This window comes from Taudactylus pleione, unplaced genomic scaffold, assembly GCF_031769625.1.
Source record: "Taudactylus pleione unplaced genomic scaffold, aTauple2 ptg000053l, whole genome shotgun sequence".
In the NCBI taxonomy this organism is placed as follows: Eukaryota; Metazoa; Chordata; class Amphibia; order Anura; family Myobatrachidae; genus Taudactylus; species Taudactylus pleione.
The window spans coordinates 35,135,714-35,160,674 of record NW_028284455.1 but is presented as its reverse complement, the minus strand read 5'-3'; the positions used below and the strand labels follow the sequence as shown (position 1 = coordinate 35,160,674).

The following is a 24,961-nucleotide window of genomic DNA, read 5'->3' as shown; positions in this document are numbered from 1 at the left end:
ATAAACAGTTAAGCATCCTTTAGTCAAGTCACATGGGTAAATTTACTAAAGTGCGGATTTTTAGAAGTGGAGATGTTGCCCATAGTATCCAATCACTTTCTACTGTAGTTATAATCTTCTAGAAGGTGCTAGTTAAATGTTAAGTAGAATCTGATTGGTTGCTATGGGCAACATCTCCACTTCTAAAAACCTGCACTTTAGTAAATATACCTCACAGTATCTTCTTCTCTTTAAAATGTTTCTGCATACGTTTCAGACACAAAACCTGGGACAGTTCTATGATACTTTATCCAATTACATACCGAACATATTGGTATCATATTTATCAGGGGGAGATGTACTAAGCTCTGGAAAGTGATAAATTGGAAAGTAATAAACTACCAGCCACTCAGCTCCTAACTATCATGTTTACAGGCTGTCTTTGAAAAATGACAGTTAGGAGCTGATTGGTTGGTAGTTTATCACTCTCCAATTTATTAGTTTACAGAGCTTAAGTACATCTGCCCCTTACATTGCTGCAATCATCTCATACCTTGCTTACATATGTGATCCTACAACATTTATTCCATACAAATACATATAATCTCCTTACCCTATATCTCCCATAACAGAAACAATGTCCTCAAGGTGATATTGGTTGGACCATGGGGATATTCTGTAGACCTGTCAAAATGAACAGAGGTTTGCACGTGCATACTGAGTACAGTACAGTACATACATAACTTCTGTAGTTCAAAGAGACAACCATCCGGACACCTAAAGACGAAGCAGCCCCTGAGGACATGAATAAGCTCCGTGCGTGCAGCTGCTGTACTGACTGAGCACTGCCTGTTGGCTCTGATCACAAAAATAAATGTATATATTAGAAGCTATGCAGTATGCCTAAATAAATGCTAGTGTGCTAGACGTGTGCAGGATTAACCATCTGCTGCATAGAAACATACACTTGGAGGAAAGCAATAAGCCATTGTTCTGGTAATATTTTGTGTGCAAAGAGGAAGAAAGATGAATGACTTCAACAAGTAGCAGATTGCAGTGACTGACCTGGTGTAATGTGTCTTTGAGGATCCAGTGACCGTGCGTGGAGCCGGGACTTGATGCACTGTGCAACACAGAGAGACTCCTGCAGCCCGCAGCCTTGAGAAAGTGGGGAGTGGGGAGGAAAGTACATGGTGGGCGGGTCCAGGAGCCAGGGGGCTGCCTGACTGACATGTGTTAAACCCTTTACATTTACCTACACAAACATTCAGAGCTAATGGTCCCAAGGGTATTTTAGTTAAGCATGCATATTTACAATTAATGAGAAACTATTAAGTTTGCTCACATCAAATAGAGCAGTTCACATGCTAAGTTCATTTTCATGGTAGGTGATATAAATGAGAGTTAAAAATTGCATATATATATATATATATATATATATATATATATATGTATATATATATATATATATATATATATATATATGTATATAATCATATTATGTTGGTCGAATGATCACTATGGGCCTTATTTACTTATTTAGTTAAAAATGCGGTTTTAGTGTGATATTTCCGACTAATTTCACATTGCCACTTTAGGAAATATCATATGGATGTACAGGTTGAGTCTCCCATATCCAAAATGCTTGGGACCAGGGGTATTTTGGATATCGGAATATTCCGTATTTTGGAATATTTGCATAAAATAATTAAATATCTTGGGAATGGGAGCCAAATCTAAACACAGTAAGCATTTATGTATTATATACACCTTATACACATAGCCTGAAGGTCATTTTATACAATATTTTTCATAATTTTGTGCATCAAAAAAAGTTTGTGTACATACATGAAATTCATTTATGTTTCATATATACCTTATACACACAGCCTGAAGGTCATTTTATACCATATTTTTTTAATAATTTGTGCTTTAAACAAAGTTTGTGTACATTGAACCATCAGAAAGCAAAGGTTTCACTTTCTCAGTCATGCTAAAAATATTCCGTATTTCGGAATATTCCGTATTTCGGAATATTTGGATATGGGAGACTCAACCTGTACTAACATCTGCATGCAGGGACAGAGCTTGCGATCGATAAAGCTATGTCCCTGTAAATCCCGTCCACACACCTCTCTGTATTTTTCATAAAACAAATACAGGGAGAATGTGTCTGCGCATGCGCTGCCGCCAGATACCGTAAACACCCCCTCGCGGATCACACACCCGCCGTGACCCCCCCCTGCTCAACATACACTTATCTCAGTGACCAGTGCTCCAGTGATGTTCTCTGGGGCTCCGGTCAGCTGGTCTGCCAGCTCCTGCACTGTGACCCCGGTCAACTGCTCCATGCAGCTGCTGACTAGGGTCACAGTGCAGGAGCACGGAGACCAGCTGACTGAAGCCCCAAAAGACCTCACCGGAGCACCGATCTCTGGTTCCTGGATGCAAGTAAGTGGGTTTTTTTACTTTATATTTTTATTTTGCAGTGATCAGCTTGTGATCTAATTAGACCACACAGCTGATCACAGGGGGCCGTCTCCCGGCTCCCCTGCCTGTTAGAGCAGAGCAGGAGTCGAGGAACGGGGGGGGGGGGGGAAACCCTGGCGTTATTATCACAGGGCTTCCCCCGGGGTTTTTTCACAATATATTTTTAGTAAATATGGGCAGATCACATTTCCCGTTACAAGTATGGGAAATGTGATCTGCTTACTAAAAATATGTGATAATTAGGGTTTGGAGTACAATTTTACGAATTCTACTCCAATTGCCCTTTAGTAAATTCATGTGATACTAAAATAATGTGAAAAGGGTGTGAAAACCCCTGTTTTCACATTATTTTAGTAAAAATAATGTTAATAAATTGGCCCCTAGATGCTGAAATGTATACTGACTAGATAATCGCATTTGAAACTTTTCTTTGGGCTCTATTTACTACAATCCGCATATTGAATGCAGATTGTAGTGTGATATTATCGACTGAATTCGCATTGCGAATTCAGGCAATATCACAGGGATTTACTACAAATCCCTTGCAGGGACAGAGCTTGCGATAAAGCTCTGACCCTGCGAATCCCCTCCGCACACTAGTCACGGTATTTTCGCAAAAAATACCGTGACAAAGTGCCCACGCATGTGCCGACCGGCCGCGGCTGCTACCCCCCGGCGCTAAGCTCTGCCCCCCCGGTGCTAAGCCCTGCCCCCCGCAATCACGGACCACCCGCGACCCCCCCTCTCCCTTAATTACACTTACCTGCATGATCCGGGCCTCCGGCGATGTCCTCCATGCCTCCGATCAGGTGATCTCCCATACTGCACTCGGACCCGATCACCGGGCCGCAGTGCACTATGGGAGACCAGCTGACCGGAGGGGAGACATCACCGGAGGCCCGATCACCGGTCCCTGGAGTGTGGTAAGTAAAAAAAAATTTTGACAATTTTTTTTTCTTTTTTTTTACAATAATCAGCTTGCGGTCTGTTTAGACCACACAGCTGATTACTGGGACCGACTCCCGGCTCTGCTCTCCCCGTTAGAGCAGAGTAGGAGGCCGGTAACCGGGGAGACCCGGTTCACAGGGCTTTCCCCTGTATTTTTTTACAATTTATTTTCAGTAACTTTGGTCGGATCACATTTCCCATTACAATTATGGGAAATGCGATCTGCTTACTAAAAATAAGTGATACTTAGGCGTTGGAGTAGAATTTTACGAATTCTACTCCAATTGCCCTGTAATAACTATAGGTGATACTAAAATAATGTGAAAAGGGTGTGAAAACACCCTTTTTCACTTTATTTTAGTAAAAATAATGTTAATAAATAGAGCCCTTTAACTTATACTATGGTGTATATTTACTAAAGTGCGGGTTTTTAGAAGTGGAGTAATTGCCCATAGCAACCAATCAGATTCTAGCTATTATCTTCTAGAAAGTGCTAGATAAATGATATGTAGAATCTGAATGGTTGCTATGGGCATCTACTACATTTCTAAAAACCTGCACTTTAGTAAATATACCCCATAGAGTTAAGTGCTGTATATCTTAATGGAATATTAATTAAACCAGCTCCTGATGTTAAGGAGTATAGTAGGTTGGGAGATTCATATCTATTTGAGGGCAAGTGGACGACTAAATATATCTAAAATAACAGGAAGGCTGAGCAAAAGACTGTAATACATTAGTGATTCATTTAACCCCCACCCACCCCTTTCCTTTTCCAACACACACTTATCTTCTCACTCATACAGTGCATTCCTGCAGTGACATAGCCAGTTTTTGACATGAGCGGTACGAAGATGGAAAAATACTCGTATCCAGGCCCATCAGACTATGGCCCTCATTCAGAGCCGTACGCTCTGAGCAGAGCGCACGCTCTGAATGAGGGCCGCCCTCCATAATTATGGAGTGTCCTCCTGGACGCTCCTATAGCTGTGGGTCACCACCCACAGGCTATACGAGCGTGCAGTTTGATGGCCGCGATGGTCTTGACCATCGCGACCATCGCCACTGCGAGCCGGAGCCTGCGGTTGAGGTTTTCAACCGCAAGGCCCGGAGTGATTTTGGCTCTATCAGAGCCAAAATCACTCCCACTGACATCACTAGTGATGTCAGTGGGCCGGCTTCTGATGGTAGGCGTTCCCTTGGGAACGCCTCCGTCAGGGAGGCACGCCTCCGGTACGCCCACCAAAGGGGGCGTGCTGTCAATCAACATCGACAGCACGCCCCCTTTGATCAGACACAACGAGCGAAGGAAAGTCCTTCGCTCGTCGCGTCTGGCGCATGCGCACGACGGAGCTCCCGCCGTCGTGCGCATGCGCAGTGCACAACATCGACCTACTTGCGAGCGGACAGCCGCTTGCGAGTGGGTCTGAATCAGGCCCAATGATATCATGAAGGTAAGTTGGAAGATAGACCGTACATAAATAGACAGTCATTAGGTTGACACCAGATGGTCGACATGCAAATGTTTGACAGGGTCAAATGATCAACAGCTAAAAAAAAATCACCATAGATTTAAGTCGACAGGGTGAAAAGGTCAACACACAAATTGTTAACATAATAATGTCAACACTTTTTTTAATGATTTTTAGGGTTAGGTTTAGTATGAGACTTATGGATAGGCACTTGGCAGAGTGTTAGGTTTGGGCTGAGGATGGGGACAGTTAGGGTTAGGCACTAGGGGGAGGGTTAGGGTTAGGTACCAGGGGAGGTTAGGGTTGGTCACTAGGGGGAGGGTAAGGGTGAGGATTAGAGTTAGAAAAAAAAAAAAAAGTCAACCTTATTTGTGTTGACCATTTGTATGTCAACCATTTAACCATGTCCACCATTTGACCATTCAATCTAAATCCATGTTGACCATTTAACAGTCGACCATTTGACACTGTCGAACAATTGTCTGTCTACCATCTAGTGTCTTTCAATCCACATCCATCATGAAGGTGTATCCTTAAGCTGCATACATACACAGCGATTTTGTAAATGAACGATTTTAGTAAACGATTTTTGTTCATTTTTTCAAGGGAAAAATTTACGAAAATCGTTTACTAAAATCGTTCATTTACTAGATGTAATGAACGATTTTTTTTTAACTACAAACGATTTTTGCATATTCCCTTACTGAAAATCAGTCTTAACTACAAACTACAAATGTGAACGCGCATGAACGATAATCGTTCATCGTTTTAACTCAGAAAGTGAACAATTTTTTCAATGATTGAACGATAAACGATATATCGCATATGGCACAAAATAAACTAAGCATTATCATAATAAATCATATTGCACTTTAAATAACATCTTCAATAAGGTTTATTAACAAAATACTGCATGTATAATAATATAAACAGCAATTGTAACATCATGTAAAGTTAGAGAGGGGTGATCTGCATTTTTTTTATGTCCAGGGCCATATTTCCAAAGCCTCCTAAAAACAGAGACAGACGTCCAGTACTATAACAAAGGGAACACATTATTCTCTATATCCTCTATATATTGAACATACTCTTTCTGTGGTATAATGAAAGCATGCATGTTACTGTAATTTACAATCCAGATCATACATTCTGCGTCATCCAAGAAAGGGCAGATGACTTTATTTAGGAGATGCAACTGCCCACACTCGTACATTGGGCCATCATTTCAGCCTCTAAACTGGTAACCTCTCGAGACAACAGAATCCCCCAAGTAATATTGTGATGCACACACTGCACAGAGACAGCAGCTCTTCCAATGCTCTTGGCTGTCCTTTCCTAATCTCACTTTTCTGATTGTGCTCTGCTCTCATGTCCTAACTACAATTTATCTAGTTTACTCTATATAATGATAGCAAAAATAAATATCACCTAAATGTACTCAATGGCAATTGTATGATAATTTGCAAAATTCCCCTCCAATCCCTTATTATAATTTTTTTTTGTAAGATCTAATTCCCTTATTGCAATGGGAAATGCAATCTGCTTAGATTTGCTATTGAATTGAATTGTAAAAACTAATGGGGGAAGCCTTGTGATAACTACTCCACCTGGAGATGGCGTTATTAGGGCTCTTCCCCATTTCACTGACTCCTGCTCTGCTCTGACAGGCAGAGCAGTGCCTGTGATCAGCCTTCTATGGATAAATAGACCACAGGCTGATTACAGTGAAAAAAAAATTACCTATTTAAAATATATTTTAAAAAAACAACACTAACCTGCACCCAGGAACAAGTGATCAGTGATGCGGTGAGTTCCTCTTCTGGTCAGTTGATTGCCGGGCTCATGCTCTGTGTCCCCGGTCAGCTGCTCTGTCTGTAAATACAGATGCTGGCATCTCAGTTTACAGCACAGAGCAGTTGACCGGGGTCGCAGCACAAAGTTGAACCCTCCACATAGCTATGGTTTGTCTTCACCGGTATCCTGATTCTTTGGTGAAAGGCTTTGTGGTAGTCAGTTTCTAAAATATTTTTACGCATGCGTAGACCAGAGAGCCTCCATACATTTGCCCTTATCTCCATATTTAATATGCGCATGTACGATAATGCCGCACATGCCAGTTAACACTTTTCTCCGTACTGCGCATGTGCGAGAGGAAAAGTTGCACATGCACAGTACTTCTTCCATCTAGCACCCAAAGAGAAAAATGTTGCCTACTGCTATATTATACTCTGACTAACCTGTGCTTTCTAAAGTGCACACTGTGCGGCTTATGCAGAATTAGGAGCAAATTTGCTCCAGGGCAAATGATGTTATATTGCAAGGGGAATTGTTCTAGGACATACCCCTTCCCAACTATAAATGTGTCTGCTCAGTTTGCCCCCCTGCAGTGCAACATGGCTTTGCCAAGGTACAAATGTGCTCCTTTGTTGCTGCTACTAGTCTGCATAAGCCCCTGTATGTAACAAGCTGGCTGACAACCATGAACTTTCCTATTTGATATTCTCAGATTGGTTGCTAACTCAGAAATGCGCGTTAACCTCTCTTGCAGCTCTTAAGGTGGGTACACACCTAGCAGATACATCTGCAGATGGAGTGATCTGCAGATATATCTGTAGATGATGGTCGTTTATATACACCGAACGACCATCATCTTCCAAGCAGCCACGGGACCTGCTGGCTGTGCGACCCCCTCCCTGCGGCTGACGCTGCATGTGTATGGGCGGTCGGCAGACCATCGCTGTTCCTCTGTCTTGTCGATAGTAATTGCCTTCGAATCAGAAGTAATTATGCTGTAAAATGAACATTATGCAGTCAACTAGGAAATTGGTTTGTAAGTCTGTCATGCTTTTGTCTTGCTGTAGAAAGTGTTTTATTGATGCTGCTACTACCAATTAAAGGTTTATAATAAGAACAGAACCCCAACACTGATTGATAGACCAATTCATATTAAAGTGACACTCTAATATGCATAGGCACTATATACCTGCAACAAGTTTTGCTTATATCCCTCTGATCATTTTTTACTACAATCTGCCATTTTTTATTTTATTTATTTTAACTACTCTACCAAACTAATGCTTTCAGCAATATTTCATTTATCCAAGAGTTCCCTTTATCTTTTTAAATAGTTAATCACGTTTGAACTTCAATGTCCATTTAAACTAATCACTCTACTCTCTTATACCCCTTTTACACCGGAGCTAAAACCCGGGTTATTGCAGGGTTAACCCGGGCAGCTCCTTGGTGTAAAAGGGGTGAGGGGTGGATCGCCGGGTTGAGTGACCCGGCAATCCAACCCAGGTAAATAGCAGGGTTTAACACGGGAGTAACCCGTGAAACCCTGCTGTGTGTACGGCGCACTCCGGGTCTTGATGACCTGCAGTGCGCCGCAAGCCGGCCAAGTGGTCCGGCTTCAGTGGCGCTTGGAGATGACGTCATCTCCAAGCGTCCACTTTCACGCCGGAAAAGCTGGGTCTATGCAGAACCGACTGCGGTGCGAGCGGCGCAGACCCGGGAATATCCCGAGTCGGCGCCGGCCAAATTCCGGGTCTGATCCGAATAGGAACCCTGTTCCAACTCCGGGTCAGACCTGGAATTTTGGTGGAAAAGGGGTATTATTAATTAACATGACCCATTACTCAGGAGTTATCATTAATCATTTAAATAAGCTATTTCACTTACTCCTCAAACATTTTCTCATTAAATCATTTAAATCCGCTTTTCACTTACTCCTCAAACACTTCATCATTAAATCATTTAAATCCGCTTTTCACTTACTCCTCAAACACTTTCTGTAAACTTTAAACCATCTGACCAATGGAGACAGAGCAGAACAAACACACCCCCATGCCATCATAATTTGACCTATAAAAACTACCCACATCAGGTTGAAACTCTCCAGACTCTCTAAGGAAGGCCAGAAGGCTGACATGCGTTGGAGAAAGAGGTTTCAAGTACAGTAACTAACATATCAGGACAAGACACTCTGCGCGCTCAACTTCACTGGGTAGGAAGGAGACTTGGAGCTGTCAGACACCCAGGAGCTCGGTTCACGGCCGGACCTTGCTGTCTCCCGACAGCACTGTACTGGTCGACGGACGCTGCTCCAGAGGACACTGCGGGGACCACGCCGGTGTGCAACTGAAGCACGCACACTGGAATACGGCCCGGACGATCGCGGAGAAGCAAGAAGACAGAAGACATCGGACAGGTGAGGTCTCACCAGAGACTGTACATGCCGGTCAGGCTACGGACTTGTTAACTGAGATACCACAGTGACGCTCTGTGGTGGGGGCTCCGGTGATGTCCTGCCTCCGGTCAGCTGGTCTCCCATCTCTCACTGGGGCCCGGTCGTCACCTGACCGGGTCCCAGTGCAGGATGGGATGTCAGCTGACTGGAGTCACGGAGCACCGATCACTGCAGGTAAGTGTAATTAAGGGGGGGGCTCGCGGGTGGGAGGGAGGGGGGTCCGCGGTCATGGGGGCGGGGCTTAGTGACGGGGCGGGTCTTAGCGACGGCCAGTTGGCACGTGCGCAGGCACTTGTCAAAGTATTTTTTGTGAGAATACAGAGATAAGTGTGCGGAGGGGATTCACAGGGACAGAGCTTTATCGCAAACTCTGTCCCTGTAAAGGATTTTTAGTAAATCCCTGTGATAGTGCCTGAATTCGCAATGCTAATTCAGCCAGTAATATCACACTACAATCTGCATTCAAAATACGGATTGTAGTAAATAGAGCCCTTAGTCATCTAAAGACCATCAATCGCACTGAAAGTTTGAAAATCTCAGGGTGGCTGATGGAGAGACCTATGGGTTTCTTCAAGTGCGACAAATCCAGATGCACGACGTGTTCACATATCCCTAGAAGAACTAATGAAGTCTATATACCCTCTAATGAACAAATATATAAAATAACCACCTTATTAATTGTGACCCTAAAGCTGGCCACACACTAGACCAACTTACATCCAACCATCCAACTAGTTGATTGGTTGGAATGAAAATCTGGTAAGGTATGAAAGCAGATGACAATCAGCAATTTGCTCCCAAACGCCGGAAAATGGACTAAAACTGTTGTTTGAACAAATTGTTTAGATCAAACATTTAACAAACTTGTCTGACCGACCATTTCCATCTGTTTTCTGGCATTTAGGAGCAAATTGCTGATCATCATTTACTCCCATACGTTGCCAGATTTTCATTCCAACCAATCAACTAGTTGGCTGGTTGGATGAAAGTTGGTCTAGTGTGTGGCCAGCTTAAGTACAGTATGTTATCTATGTACTTACCTGTAAATGCAATTTATTCTATTGGGACGAATAACAAGACCCTTACGAGTCAGGTTTATGGAACACTGCAGAAGCATTATTAATCAGAATAGATTACATAGTGTCTCACAACATTTTCTAGAGGCACATGAGGGGAGTCCTGAATGGTTGTCTATCATAGGTTTAGAAGTAATTCCCCCCCTATGGAACGAGGTGGGAATAGGTTTAATAGAATTTGTTGAAGGGAAGTTTTTTGGATGTTAAAATGTAATTCCCTGCATCCAGATGGTTTGAATGAAGCCATCAATCTGAATTCGGTTATACAACAAGAGGATTTTTGTACTAGATCTTCCATAGGCTATTCATTTTTACTGTTATTTTCTATATTTATTATTGGGGTTTACAAATATGTTGATTAGGATTAATCTTAACATCGATATATGTTTAGTTTTTGGAATAACTCTAGCTGTTTCATATTATTCATTCCTTTGAGGGAGAGAAGCAAATTCTGCTATAAGTACTATACATAAAAAAGTGTGATTGATACACAGTGGTATTTTCATAGATCGATACTGTATTCCAATCAATAGGAAGTTTGAATAACACGTTATCGATGTTGTCTTTTGTAACAATAAAATATGTAGACTATGATCCCTGTATTTGTGACAATGCTATTTGTGTATTCACAATTGTTTATATTTGGGACCCATGACAACGATCCCGAACCAATAGGAGACCTGGATCCATACTTTATTGGTCATGTGGCACGGAGGAGAGTCCGATAGATGATTGTAACAACTTATCCCATTGGACACAACAGACATGTGGTTTAATAATCACATGACCGAGAGTGACATATGTTTCTAAACAAGAGCTGTTCAGAGTTCCGGGTCACGTGGATGGGACTTTTGACAGCTGAACAATTATGAAAGTTCTATAAAGGTCGTTTTTTTTACATTAATAATGTTATTTTATGAAATGTTATACATGGGATTTAATAGGATTGCCTCGAACAACAGGTTTTTAGTATAAATTAAGTGGATGTTTTCAACACAGTGTATGTAATTGAACACATGTGTGAGTAATTTACCAATTAAGATACTAGGTATATATAGGTCATTGTGGGCCATTTCATCATATGCTCCTGAGGAAGCTGGACATTATTATACCCAGCAAAACGCGTTGAGTTATATGCTCTCTGTGGACCTATTTCAATGCCATCCTTGGACACTCCATGCTGTGGATTTTGGACTTCTTCCCCTGGCTCACTGGCAGAAAGTAAGGACATCTGGTGGCTTTACAACAACCCATTCATGTGCAACTAACGCTGCTAAGGGACTGTATTATCCTTGGAAAAGGTGGAACCACATCAACCCAATTTGTGCAAATTACGCTGCTAAAGGGACTGTGTGACATCCTTGACTCCTGGATCCGGTAACAAATCTTGATGCCAATAGGGGAACGCTTAGTCCTAATGAGAGTATAAAATTCAAGTTTGATGAGGACTTAAATGAATTATATGAGATAAATGGTCCTAGAGAACTTTTAATTGATTTTAGTGTGACACTAGATATATGTGTTTGAATTATTGGTTACTATGTTGTGTCAAATAAGTGTTACAATACTCTTGAATTTAAAAACCATCCACGGTTTATTGATTTGGATATTTTCAGAGCTGGTAATTTCTATATTTACTTGTCTATTTATTGGAAGGGACTGACACCCTCTCTACCAGCTGCTCTCTTTCAGCGCTTTGGCTTTCTTACAGAATGTCCGTCAACTAGTTTGGCATAAACCACCCCTTTAAATGTGAAAATGTCCATTGAGCTTCTAGTGGTCCCACACGTCAACACACTATCAGCCAATGCCTAGACCTTGCCTTAACCTACTATTGCACAACTTGCAGCAGATGTTGCAATATATACTGTTTCATTTGAGCTGTGCTGTAATACAAAGAGTCCTCTTTAAAAGCAGAAATTATTTATTAAAATGTATTTAAATAGTTCCTGCATATGTTCTTGTAGTTTACAAATGAGAACAAGAGTGATATAATGAGACTGGGTATATGTTAAGTGTGATCGGCGCTTACTCTTCCTATATAGGAAATATGAGAGAAAAGTGCTGCAAGTCCCAAGATTAGACTCCCCAGGGTCTAAAAACAATTAATCTGAAAACAAGAATGGCATAAGTATGAAACCACACATATGTCAAAGGGTGGGACTGCGCTCCATGAATAGAGTAGATCTATGAGCACTTATCAAGATCTATCATGTGATAAGTTTATTTGTTGGTATCAATAACAGTATGTATAATTGATATAAGGGTGTAGATATAGAGGGCTGAAAAAAATGGGGGGAGAGGGGCAGGAGAGGAGAAAAAGGGGGGGGCAAAAATTAATAATCAGGTGAGGAGTGGGTAAATAGTAGTGTTATGGATAAATAGGGGTGAATCGTTCAGTAACTGGCAGTAAAAAATTACAGGGGGAGGGCGTCCCACACCCCACTGTAACTAAAAAGTCAAATCAAAGTCAGAGTCAAAATCCAATTTAAGTAGTCAGTGAAACCAATACACAGTCTCAAAATACTTAAGTCCTGGTGAGGCCTCACCTCGTAGTGGTCTTTAAACCTGGTCCTGCTCCTGTCTTCTTCCGACGATCCTCATCCGCTCCTGCTGCCGATGGTAGGGCCGTATTCCAATAGCGGCTGCTTTTGCAGCTACAGGCTTGGTCCCCGCAGTGTCCGGAAACACTTCCCGTTCAGTCCCGCAATCTCGCAAGAGGTCGCAGGCTGGTGGGGATCTGACGGCTTCGGTCTACTGCGCGCTCGACTCGCCGATAGTGAGGAGACTTGGGCAGGCAGAGGGACGTGGGTATGACGGTGGTGGTTGAGGTATGTGATGCTCCTACGCGTGTCGGCTTATGATAAGCCTTCCTTAGGGAGTAGTCAGGGGGAGACTACTCCCTGAGGAAAGCTTATCATAAGCCGATGCCGTCAGATCCCCTCCAGCCCGCGACTTCTCGCGAGATTTCCGGACACTGCGGGGACCAAGCAGCAGGAGCGGATGAGGATCGTTGGAAGAAGACAGGAGCAGGACCAGGTTTAAAGACCACTACGAGGTGAGGCCTCACCAGGACTTAAGTATTTTGAGACTTTGTATTGGTTTCACTGACTACTTACATTGGATTTTGACTCTGACTTTGATTTGACTTTTTAGTTACAGTGGGGTGTGGGACGCACTCCCCCTGTAATCTTTTAATTAGACTGGCTGTTAACAGGGGATGCAGTCAGGAAGCCGACGGTCAAAATGCCGACCGCCAGCTACCCGACTGTCTAATCACGGCAGGGGTCTAATGACAGACGTCGAGATCCCTGTCATCATTTTACCTACGCCGGGAGCCCGACGCCCAGCATACCGATCAAAGGCAAGCTGGGCACCGAGCGCGGACATCCGCGTGGAGGGGTGGGGGCGTTAGGTTAGGGGCTCCTGGGGGGACGACGACTTAGAATTAGGCACCCCCCCAAGAGGGTTAAGGTTAGGCTAGGGGAAGGGGGTGTTAGTGTTAGGCACCCCCCTCCCCCCCGGGAGGGTTAGGTTTAGGCAGCGGGGAAGGGGTGGTTAGGTTTAGGCACTTAGAGGTGTTTAGGGTTAGGCACTATGGAGGGAGGTTAGGGTTAGGCACCCCTAAAGGAGGGTTGGGGGGGTAGGTTAGTTAGTACTTACCTTTAGAGCAGTCGGGATCTTCATTGGTGCCGGGCTTGTGGTGTCGGGATTTGAACCACCGGACATAGGTCCAGCGGTATTTCATTTCGATCCTGTTAACAAGCAGATAGAGGGATCTAAAGAGAAACCAGGAGCCTGCACTGTTTTTTACCACTTCACTGTCTCAAAGAAAAATTATTTATATACCTTAACCTCATAGGGTAAAAATGGGTATTAGCCCTTAATTTAAAATGAACTCAGTGATGTGCAATACCTCCACATATGTTTGCTGTTGTTCAAATTCACGAAGTCACCTGAGATACCTTAAAGAATTTGGAAAGTGTGAGGAAACAGCACAAGAATATGGGGTAGGTATTAAGACACTGTGTAAGAAAGTGTATTTTTTTTTTTTTTTTTTAAAGTAAACATTTATTCACATATAGCATACAATACATAGTATAATTACATAACAATAAAAGTGAATCAATTCATTGTGTATAACTAGTTTAGTATAGGACTTCGACTGGTTGGCTGTTAAATAAGGGTCACTTATTGTATAAGAGCGTTCCTGGCCTGCAGGTAAATGGAAGACATAAAAATATTACTGTGTCCAATGTAAATAGTCCAATTTGATCGGCAGTAGGATACCCACGGCTGTAAGTTTATTCCTGCAGCTCTGTGCAGTCCCTCCTGTGTAATTCCTGTATTCTTGCTTCTTAAAAGGTTAGGACTTCAGTGAGACCGGAGAATATATTAGTGTGTTATCACTGCGGTGCAGTCCATAGCCAATAACAGGTATAGGAGTGGTGAAATGACCGTGAGAGTCATAGCTGGGTCTGGCTCTGTTAATGGGATCCACCTAATGCGTTTCTCTGTGTGCTACAGCTTCAACAGAGAGCTCTGTTTGCAACTATCTATAGAGAAATAGGTGCCTGATACATTGGGATAAGTGCTGCATATTGATCCAGCTCAATTTCACAGGTAAAAAGTTCTTGATGGGCTATATAACCCAGTCACACAGCAGGATTGGTTCGGGTCAGAGGATTACGTGCATATGCAAAGAGAATACATGTAAGTTTTGTGTGAACTGTGTTATTGGACAGAATAGCTTACAGAGATTACTTGTTCAAGAATATGATCAGCTTGTCAGAAACGGTAAGCTTTTAGGGAATGCTTGAAAGTTTGAAGGCTAGAAGAAAGTATTGTTGTGTGTAAGAGGTCAATTCCACAGAGTCTGAGTAAGTGAAGATCAGTGATGAGGCTATGGCAATAGTGGGAGATAATGATAACATGAATGAAAGCTTTTGCAGTGTCTGGTGCTAGAAACAGTATGTGCATATTCTGAATGTTTCTTAGATGTATATGTAGTAGGATTTGGACTCAGATACAGATTGACTCCAAGGCAGCGACCTGAGGGGTGGAGTTTATTGTTATAGTGCTTGATAGGTGACCGGAATATTACAGTATGTGTGCAATAGCTCACATGTCTATAATTAGTATGCTCAGGGACGATTTTAGACCAAGCAAAGCCCAGGGTGAAGAGAGTTAATGGATAAAGAAAAGTGTCCACTGAAATAGCGATTAGATAACTAGTATGAGAACCAGGACAATAAAGTGTCCTGAAGACCTAGGGAATTATAGTATTTGTACGAGAAGAGAGTGGTCACCACCAGTGTCAAATGCAGCAGAGAGAGCCAGGAGAATTATGGTTATTATTATTATTATTATTATTATTATTATTATTATTATTATTATTATCCTTTATTTGTAATCAAATCATTCCCCACCTTAATAAGTGCAGTCACTGTGGAGTGTTGTACATGAAATTCAGAATGAAGTGGGTCCAATAGGTTGTATGAGGCAAGAAAGTGAATGAGGCTGGTGGAAGTAATCCTTTCAAGAAGCTTGGAGGGGCAAAGGAGCTGATAGATGGGATAGTAATTCGAGAGGATATACAGATTTCTTGGGTATTGGATCAAGATTAGAGGTACTGAAGTAGGAAGAAGATAGTAGATCATTCATCTTCATTTGTGGGATCAAATGAAAAGAAGCTACCAGGGGTTCAGAAAAGGAATTGAGTAGGTTGCAGACTGAGGAAGAATATTGTCAAATCTAATAAATTTTGTGCTTGAAGTGAGAGTCAAGATCTTGAGCACTGATGGTAGTCGGTGGGTTTGGTATGGGAGTGGTTTGTGGAGATCTAAATATATGAAAAGGGTGTTTTGGATTAGACGCAAGCAGAGATGAGAGAGTGGAACTATGTTTGTTTAGCAGTGTCCAGATAGGGAGTGGTATATAGCAGTATACTGTATGTGAGAAAGTCATTGGAAGTATGTGAATTACACCAATTATGTTCTACTTTCTGAGAAAGATTTTGAAGATGTTTGGCTTTATTTACAAAGCAGTGGCTTTTGTAAGACACAGCTTCCTGGCGGGTTACAGGTGAAAATTTGAAATGGCTCCTGCAGTAAGTGTAAAGCCCGGCAAGGCATGTTTTACACAGGTTGCGGATGCCGTTTTAAACTTTCACTGATATTATCTATGATAATATCAAATCTTAAAGTCATGGCAAGATATTACTCACCTCACGCTCTATAGGAGAATTCATTGTTAACAGAGAATGGGCGGATTTTTATAGTACAGATTTCCCTCATCACTTACAAATCAGTGTAATAACTCCTTTGCCAAGCAGTCATAAACTACATTTCTCAAAAACTGATCTCAATTTACATTTCGTCTGGACCACTCATTAAACACTAGGATGTTCATGTGGTATGCTGCAAATGCATGGTGTCTGACCTAGGCCTAACCAGGCACAGATTTTCTATAGTAAACTGGGAGAGGCCGGATGGGATAAGTTTTTCAGGCTTCGAATCTTACAGTAAAGGTGCCCTTACACAGTGCGATATAGCAGCCGATCTGACGGATTGGTATGATATCGCTGCTATATCGTACAGGGTATGGGCATGATATCGGCCAGTGCGCGCTCCTGTGGAGTCGAACATCGCACCTCCAGATCTTACTGCATGTTCACTTAATCTTGGGATGCGATGTATGATCCCATGCAGCGCTATGCGGGTGGGGGAGGGGGGTGCAGGCGGACGGCCACCCAATCTCCCTCCGTGTGGGGTCCACCCGAAATGTCAGCCGTCGGATCCCAAGGCGCATAGCAAGGTGCATATAGCACTGTGTATGAGCAGATTAAGACCCCTCTTTTTCCCTATAGGAAACAAGAACCCTATCCTTAATAGTAACGTTTTATGCCTCTCTCCCAACAAGACTCAAAGCATTTTACATTATTACAGAGGGTGAGGCTGCCATTCTGTCTGATAAGAGGGTGAGACAGCCCTTTTGACTACTCAGTTGTCCTATATAATTAATGACATACTGTAGGACCCCACCCCATTGAAGCTTACAGTCTACCCTACCACACATACAGTAGAATCCATCTTTGCCAGAAGGCAATTATCCCACCATTAGAATTTTTGATTGTATGAAGAAATCCACATAGGATCCTTGTTGGGATCAAACTCATAAACCCATTGCATATTACTGTGCATCCTAGTTGGGTTCAAACTCATATTCTCCATTACTTACCACTGTGCAACCGCATTGTCATTATTATACCATTTCTTAAATGGTACTTTTGGTACTTTCTATATGAAGTAGGCAGAGAGGGTACAGAAAGAAAAAGGAGAAATTATGGAGTGAGAAGGGGGGTGATAAAATGTTACAGTGATATGCATAAATCTGTCAGGCAATAGACATATATTTTGTAATGACATCATACAAAAATTTTGGTAAGCACAGAATGCAGAACAGATACCAATAAAAACTTTATTTTCCTGGTCTGTATCCAATGAACCTCTGAGTTGTGTGGGAAATTTTGAGGTATCTTGCACAACTAAACAGTAAGCTAAGAGAGCTTTATTACATATATTTGAGTAATTTGCATAAGGTGAAGGGTGTCGGTGGCAGTTATTTATCTCACATACTTTATTTAAAAGCAGAACTGGATACCTGGGAGGCATGAGTGGCATTGCTGTAATCCTGCCCAAATTTTGCTATGAGACCCAGCTATGCTCTGTTTTACCCCAGATACAGTTATACAGTACATAATATAAAGTCATATACTAAAATTGCACTTAAATGTTGTTACCTTATTAGATCTCATCAGCTATGACACAGCATCATTATATCGTGTGTGGCTTTTAGGTAACAGGAACAGAGGGCCTGATTCAGACCCACTCGCAAGCGCATTGCGCTCGCAAGCAGGTCGATGGTGGCCCAGTGTGCACGCGCGGTGTGCGCACTGCGCGTGCCCCAGAGCGAGCGCAAAAAACGCTTGCTCCAGGACTCACTACAAAAGGGGCGGCTGTCGATGTTGGCTGGGGGGTGGCTTCAGAAATGGAGGCGTTCCCATGCTAACGACTGCCATTTGTTGGCGGCCCCACTGACATCACCAGTGATGTCAGTGGGAGAGCTTCCGGCTCGATTTGAGCCAGAAGCTCTCTGGGGCTTGCGGTCATGAGACCCTACTACAAGGGTCTCGTCGCAAGCCCGATGGTCGCAATGGTCTTGACCATCGCGACCATCATCATGGCCGCTCGCGATAGCTGTGGGTGGTCACCCATAGCTATGCGAGCTAAAAAAAACAGCGCCCGCCCTGATTCAGAGCGAGCACTCGCTTTTTGCGATCACCTCTGAGTCAGGCCCAGAGTACATGATACATTATAGATGCTTAGACAGGAATTACATTTTATAGTACTTTCTGATGCTATTTAAATCTGGTAACCAGAGATATATGTAAATTAACAGGGAATGCTCCTCTTTTCTGGAAATGTTTAAATACGTCAAATGGATGAAAGAAACCGTGCTGGAGGGTGAATACATTTCTGAAATTGTAGTACTCAGTGCATAAGAATACAAACTGGTGCATGAAACAGTGTTGAAAAGTAAAACTAAAGCAAACTAGTTTGCGTTATTATGATTGCAATATTTCTAAAAGAGAAATCCATCTACACCAGTGTTTGGCTAGCAAACATATTTAGCATTTTACTTGTTTACTCTCTCAGGTTTCTGTGTATGTTGCTATACAGTATCAAAGACAAGGTAGGAACTAAAGGTGACTACACACTTTCCGATTCGCTCACGATCCGACATCGTGAGCGATTTCCCTTGTGACTCTCCCGGGCAGCTCCCCGGCAGTCCTGCACACAATTTGGTCCAATGTGACAAACGATCTATCGTGCATCCTCACTTTGTTCAGTGCATCGTGTTCCAGATTGTCAGATCTGCCCTACACCATGGCAGATCTGATGATGCGATTTGCGACCAGCAGGCACTCGCATCGTGATCGTGAGTGGGGACTCGCAATTTGGGCATATTTTACACGATCTGTCGTTCCGATGCGTAGGAATCGGCCAGATCGGGTAAAATATCGCCAAGTGTGTAGGCACCTTAAGGGGCACTTGTAAATGTGGACACATTATGCACCAAAAACACAGGTGTAAAATGCACCTAAAAAATGTGCGTAGTGAGCAGAATGAATCTCAATATGCACCCAGTCCTGCAAGTGTACAATATACGCCAGTTTTACATCTGGAGAGAACAGTTGTAAATGTGCCAGGTTAATGCCAGGAGAAAACAGTAGTATATGTGTCTGGCATACCAGGGACCAGATGTACTAAGCTCTGAAAAGTGATAAACCACCAGCCAATCAGCTCCCAATTGTTATTTTTCAAACACAGCCTGTAACATGACAGTTACAAGCTGAGTGGCTGGTCGTTATCACTCTCCAGTTTATCACTTTTCCGAGCTTAGTACATCTCCCCCCAGGAGATTTTACATTGGAAGTAATACATTTACAGAAAAAGCGTCCTGTGCTGTTTCATTACCCAGTGGCACTAGGATCCCAGACTGCCGGAGGCATGACCTCCAACCCTTGTGCCAGGGACATAAGTACAGGAGACAACGGAAGGTTGCCTCAGGGTGCCAGCCATGAAGGGGGCACACTCACCTCCTCCATTGTTCCAGGTCCTGCTTTATGTGCCCCGGGTCAGGAATAAGTAGGGAACCCAGGGGACATGTGAGGCAGTCCTTCCTCTCCAGGGACCCCACCATGGAGTCTAGTCTTTAGTGATGGAGCAAGGAAACAGCACTAATGTACATAATAGGGGCAGGGCAGAGCCTGGAGTGGATGCCCCCTGCCTTCTTTGTTGGTTCTTTCCCCTCACACACGCAGGACCTGCTGCTTCTGCTGTTGCTGTGGGAGCAGCAAATAGCAAGAACAAAAGACCCCGAGAGTGTGTGTCTGGGTTCTGCTGGGGTGTTAGTAGTGAATGTGGTTTAAGGGGAGTGTGTGTGATTGCTTCTGGGACTGAGGTGTTGGTAGTGAATGCGAGCAGAGGGGGGCACCAGCAACTACCTTGCCTCCAGGCTTCTGCTATAAACTTATGCCTCTGCCTCGTGTACTCCTACAAATGCGCGACTATACCACACGTCTTCAGCTCCGTCCTCCATAAAGGATGTGCCGCTGAAAGTCTCCATAACGGAGAGACTGTGTCACCAAGGCCAGTGACCTGTGTGTTTCATTATATCATCAACGCAATACCACTTCATATATATGCCAGTGTGTGCATACTTCATTGCCATCACTGTACTGTATGTATACACACAGGGGTGTGCCTCCATTTGTTCGCACACCACCTGTGCTACCCCATGCGCTCCTGGCTGGGTCTGGTACATCCATTGTATATGTGCCTTGTGTACCTGATATACATACCTGCTGCATTAATCAGATTCCTTCCATACTGCAAACCTGTTCTGCCTGGTTAATAAACCAAAGACCTGTTTAAGTTATCTATCATGTGGACTGACCTCCATCACACACCACTGGGACCTATATCAACCCCCATAGGATCTGCCAATAGTAAATACTGAAATTACAATACACAATTTGTCTGCAATGTAGAACTTTAATGAAGTATTATATACAAAAGACTGTAGGTCTGTGACTGGTCAGAGCTATTTGTTTTGTATATACTTAGTCACATGTATCATGTAAAATACATAAAGCACAGAAGCAAATTAAGTATTAAAGTACTAATTAAGTTAAATTTAAATACAAACATCCGCTGTCTTCCTCTGTAAAATCTGAAATGGTGTCTTCTGCCTAATGCCAAAAACCTGGAAGCAGGGTGACCACCCCACCCCCACATTCTTTTAATCCTTTACCTGGTATAATACACAGGGGCGCCGAGAGGGGGGGGGAGCGGGTACAGATTACCCGGGCCCGGGCTTCCTGAGGGGCCCGGCGGGGGCCCGGGTCCGGCGCCGTTCCCCCTCCCTCACAGCAGCCCAGCACAGCGTGTGCTGAGCTGCAGTTGGAGACTGCTCGTGGCTGCTGAGCAGCAGCCCAGAGCAGTCTCCTATGCCTGTGCGGGGGAGCGATCACACTGATCACGCCCCCCCTGGATTTGCGCCGGGCTGAGGGGGCTCAGAGCACCCCCTCCCCAGCACGCAGCGGCGCTGCAATTCTTTTTTTTTCTCAGCAAGGGGGCGTGGCCACGCCTCCCGCGATTAGGCCACGCCCCCTATTACCGGGGCCCACCACGGCTCTTGGCGGGCCTGATAATACATGCATGGAAAAGATAACCTATCACTTATGTAATGCAGAGGATACATTTTACCAGATCTGGGCACCCTGGCTATAATATTAATTGGCTCTAACCTCCACTTATTATATTCTCCTATTCTGTTTTTAACAAATTACGCTCCCCCTCATACACCTGTGATGACGAACCCCCTAGCCCAGTGGTTCCCAAACTTTTTTGAATCACGGCGCCCTGGAGTAACAGCATTGTTTTCACGGCACCCCTAAGCCAAACGTTTGTTGTTGAGAAATGCAATAAAGTGAAGTAAATTGTGCTTCCTGTAATCCTTAGGTTCAGTTATGTGGTGGTGGACAGGTTTGAGCTTCTGTATGTCCACATATTTACATTATATTGGCCATAAATAATTTGATTTGGTGCTGGACCACCAACCTGAGGTACCGCTGCAAGTGTCCCGAGGCACCTCAGGGTGCCACGGAGCACAGTTTGGGAACCATTGCCCTGGCAATTTACATCTCCTTGCAATTTACAGCAAAATAATGCACTTATGTCCAACTCTACAATGCATCAACCCTTAAAAGTTAAAATTAAGAAGGATAATAGAGTCCACAAGATTAAAAGCAGTAGATCCGATAAAATTAGTTTACATATTGCATATCATTTTTCTATACAAAAAAAACAAATGCTGAATGTGGAAATATTGTAATATGTCTATTATTCCTAATATGGGATTTATAGTGTTCGATTATGACAGTATACTGCATGCGTGGTATATTACAGCCACTTAATATTGTCACTTATGGCAAGTAACCTGATATACTGTATAAATTAATAATGCTTAATTAATCAAGCTCATGTTGTTCAACATTATTACAAACTCTAGTGCCCTTTAAATATCAATAGCTTAAATTTAAAAACAAACAAACAAAGAATACAGTGTTTTAAATATTTACTCTGAGAAAATGAAATAGAATAGTTTAGCAATAACTGGCCCTGTAAAGAGTAAATGCTACATGCCATTCTACCTTAACTCTGCTGTATGCACATGTAGCTTAAGGGGAGGAGTTACCGTCATATTATCTGCCCTAAGGTGAAAAATACCTTTCACACTACCTTTGTGTGTTCCAGCCCTGCACTTTCAGCTTGTATACAGATCGCCTAGGCTCACATATACAAGGTAAGCATTATAAACTGTGCTATCCTTTGCCAACTGTACCTGGCAGTCTTAGAAGTAGAGTTTTCATCTATGACAGTATCCATTGATCTAAAATTCCTAAACTGCGTAATATGATTGCATTGTTCTGTTTGATATCCTGAGGTTTTATAGAACAAATATTACATAAAGTGTATTTTTTGTTTATATCAAGGCAAGAATGGTTGTAAGGCAATTTGGCAGACCTAAAAAGTAAGTTCCTGATAAAGGTACAGTACAGTGCTCATTGCAGCACTAACAAATGAATTGCTCTCTCAAATTTAACCACTCTAAAATGATATGGAAGGCAACTATTACTTAACTGAATTGCATCCCATTTGATGGCTATGAATAAATAGTACTAACAAGTAATGGAGGGATTGTCTGCCTGTACCAAATCTCTACAAACTTTCTTGTTTTTTGAAAAGTAAGAAATATAATATGAATTCTCATATTTCCTAAGATGTCTCTATTTTAGCCTCAGAAATGTTTGGTAGGATAATTATATAATGCATTTTGTGCCAAGGGAAAGCTTGTAGGGGTAAGAAAAGATCTTTTAGTGTTTCTAATAATAAAGTACAATCTTCACATCATTATTCTTCAGTAATTACTAAGCTATGCCAAGTATTGCTGCATACGCATGGTCAGATTTTATTTCAGATGTGAACGATAACGATTGCAAAAATCATTCAATCATTCATATCTTTGACATGTAGGGCATGCATCGACCAACGATGCGCGTTCCCGCATGTCAGATAACGATCTCTGACATCGACTGTGTTTACAGACAGATGTAGACAATTTCATTCATTTTAATACTGTCAGAAATCGTTCATCGTTCATCGTTGATGAAATCGTTGAAATTGTTGTAAAAATCGTTCGAACGTTCAATCGTTTAACGATCATCAAATCGGACTGTGTGTATGTACCATTTATTGGATGATAGCAAATTTCAACATGTACAGTATAAACTTTTGTTTGTTTTTTTCTAAGTAGTTACTATTTCCATGGTAATACTCTGCTGAATTCCAGAGTAGCATAAATTCTATAACCTTTTAGCATCATGTGATATCAGATTCCTTCTATACTAATGAATACACTTCATAGTTACTGATCAAATACTGACTCAACAAAAATGTACAGCTGTATGCTGTGTTGGCTACGTGATATATTACATTGATATCAGGTTAATTTAGAATTTAGGTCTAGAGCTACTTTTTATTTTTAACCCTTTTGTTATAATTGATGCAGCACATGTGTGCAGTTGCATACATCTAGTTTCTATAAAATAAACCATATAATGTTTGTTCTTCTGCACTCATAATAATCATTCTTTCTATGTAGCCATGAGAAAAAGTGCACTGCAGAAATTGTTTACTGAAATAGAATAATGTGGAGGGGCAGCAATTTTATGGCAGTATCTCTACACAGTAACTGAATCTATGTTCACTTTTTCAGTTATTTCACAAAGTGTGCAAGTCACTGTCCTTATTCTTGCTACTGTATGTTTTTGTCTACTGTAATAAATTGTAGTGAATTAATTCATTAGGTGAAGCTACATGTGTTACCAGAGGCATAGCTTCAACCCTGTTACCTGCAGCAGGGCTGTAGAGAGCTGTGCTGAGCCCGTGTACTTTGGGTGGAATCGGTATGAATTACCGCCGGACGCAAGGTGGTTCAAATCCCGACAGTGGCTGGCCGACATGGCTGAAAATCCTGATCGTCCCAACCCCCTCCCCCCCCTAACCCTCCTAACCATCCTTAGGGGTGCCTAACCCTAACCTTCCCCCTAGTGCCTAACCCTAATCCCCTCTCTAAGTGCCTAAACCTAACCCCCCTTTCCCCGCCGCCTACACCTAAGTCCCCCGGGGGGGTGCCTAACCCTAAGTCCCCCCCGGGGGGGTCTAACTCTAATCCTCCCTTCCCCTAGCCTAACCCTAACCTCCCAGGGGGTGCCTAACCCTAATCCCCCCTCTAAGTGCCTAAACCTAACCCCCCCTTCCCCGCCGCCTACACCTAAGTCCCCCCCGGGGGGTGTCTAGCCCTAACCCTCCCTTCCCCTAGCCTAACCCTAACCTCCCGGGGGGGTGCCTAACCTTAAGTTCCCCCCGGGAGCCCTAAACCTAACCCTCCCCCTCCAGCGGCTATCCGCGCTCAGCGTCTGGTATCACTTCGATCGGATGCCGGGCGCCGGTCTCCCAACGTAGGTAAAATGACAGGCGTCTAGATTTAGATGCCTGTCATTTAACCCTCGGTGGGATAAAGCAGTCGAGAAGCCGGCTGTCGGGATTACTTCCGCC

General features: G+C 42.9%; 2 protein-coding genes across 2 annotated transcripts in view; one reads left to right on the top strand and one right to left on the bottom strand.

Annotated features, from left to right (window-relative positions):
* LOC148535363 (collagen alpha-4(VI) chain-like) overlaps positions 1 to 24,961 on the bottom strand; it is a 423,891-nt gene that overhangs the window by 327,624 nt on the left and 71,306 nt on the right. The window lies entirely within an intron of this gene.
* Positions 22,612 to 24,961, top strand: part of LOC148535362 (uncharacterized) — a 242,115-nt gene continuing 239,765 nt past the window's right edge. Inside the window, exon 1 of the mRNA XM_088462674.1 lies at positions 22,612 to 22,646. The gene's annotated coding sequence lies outside the window, so the exon portion shown is untranslated. The remainder of the gene's footprint in view (positions 22,647 to 24,961) is intronic.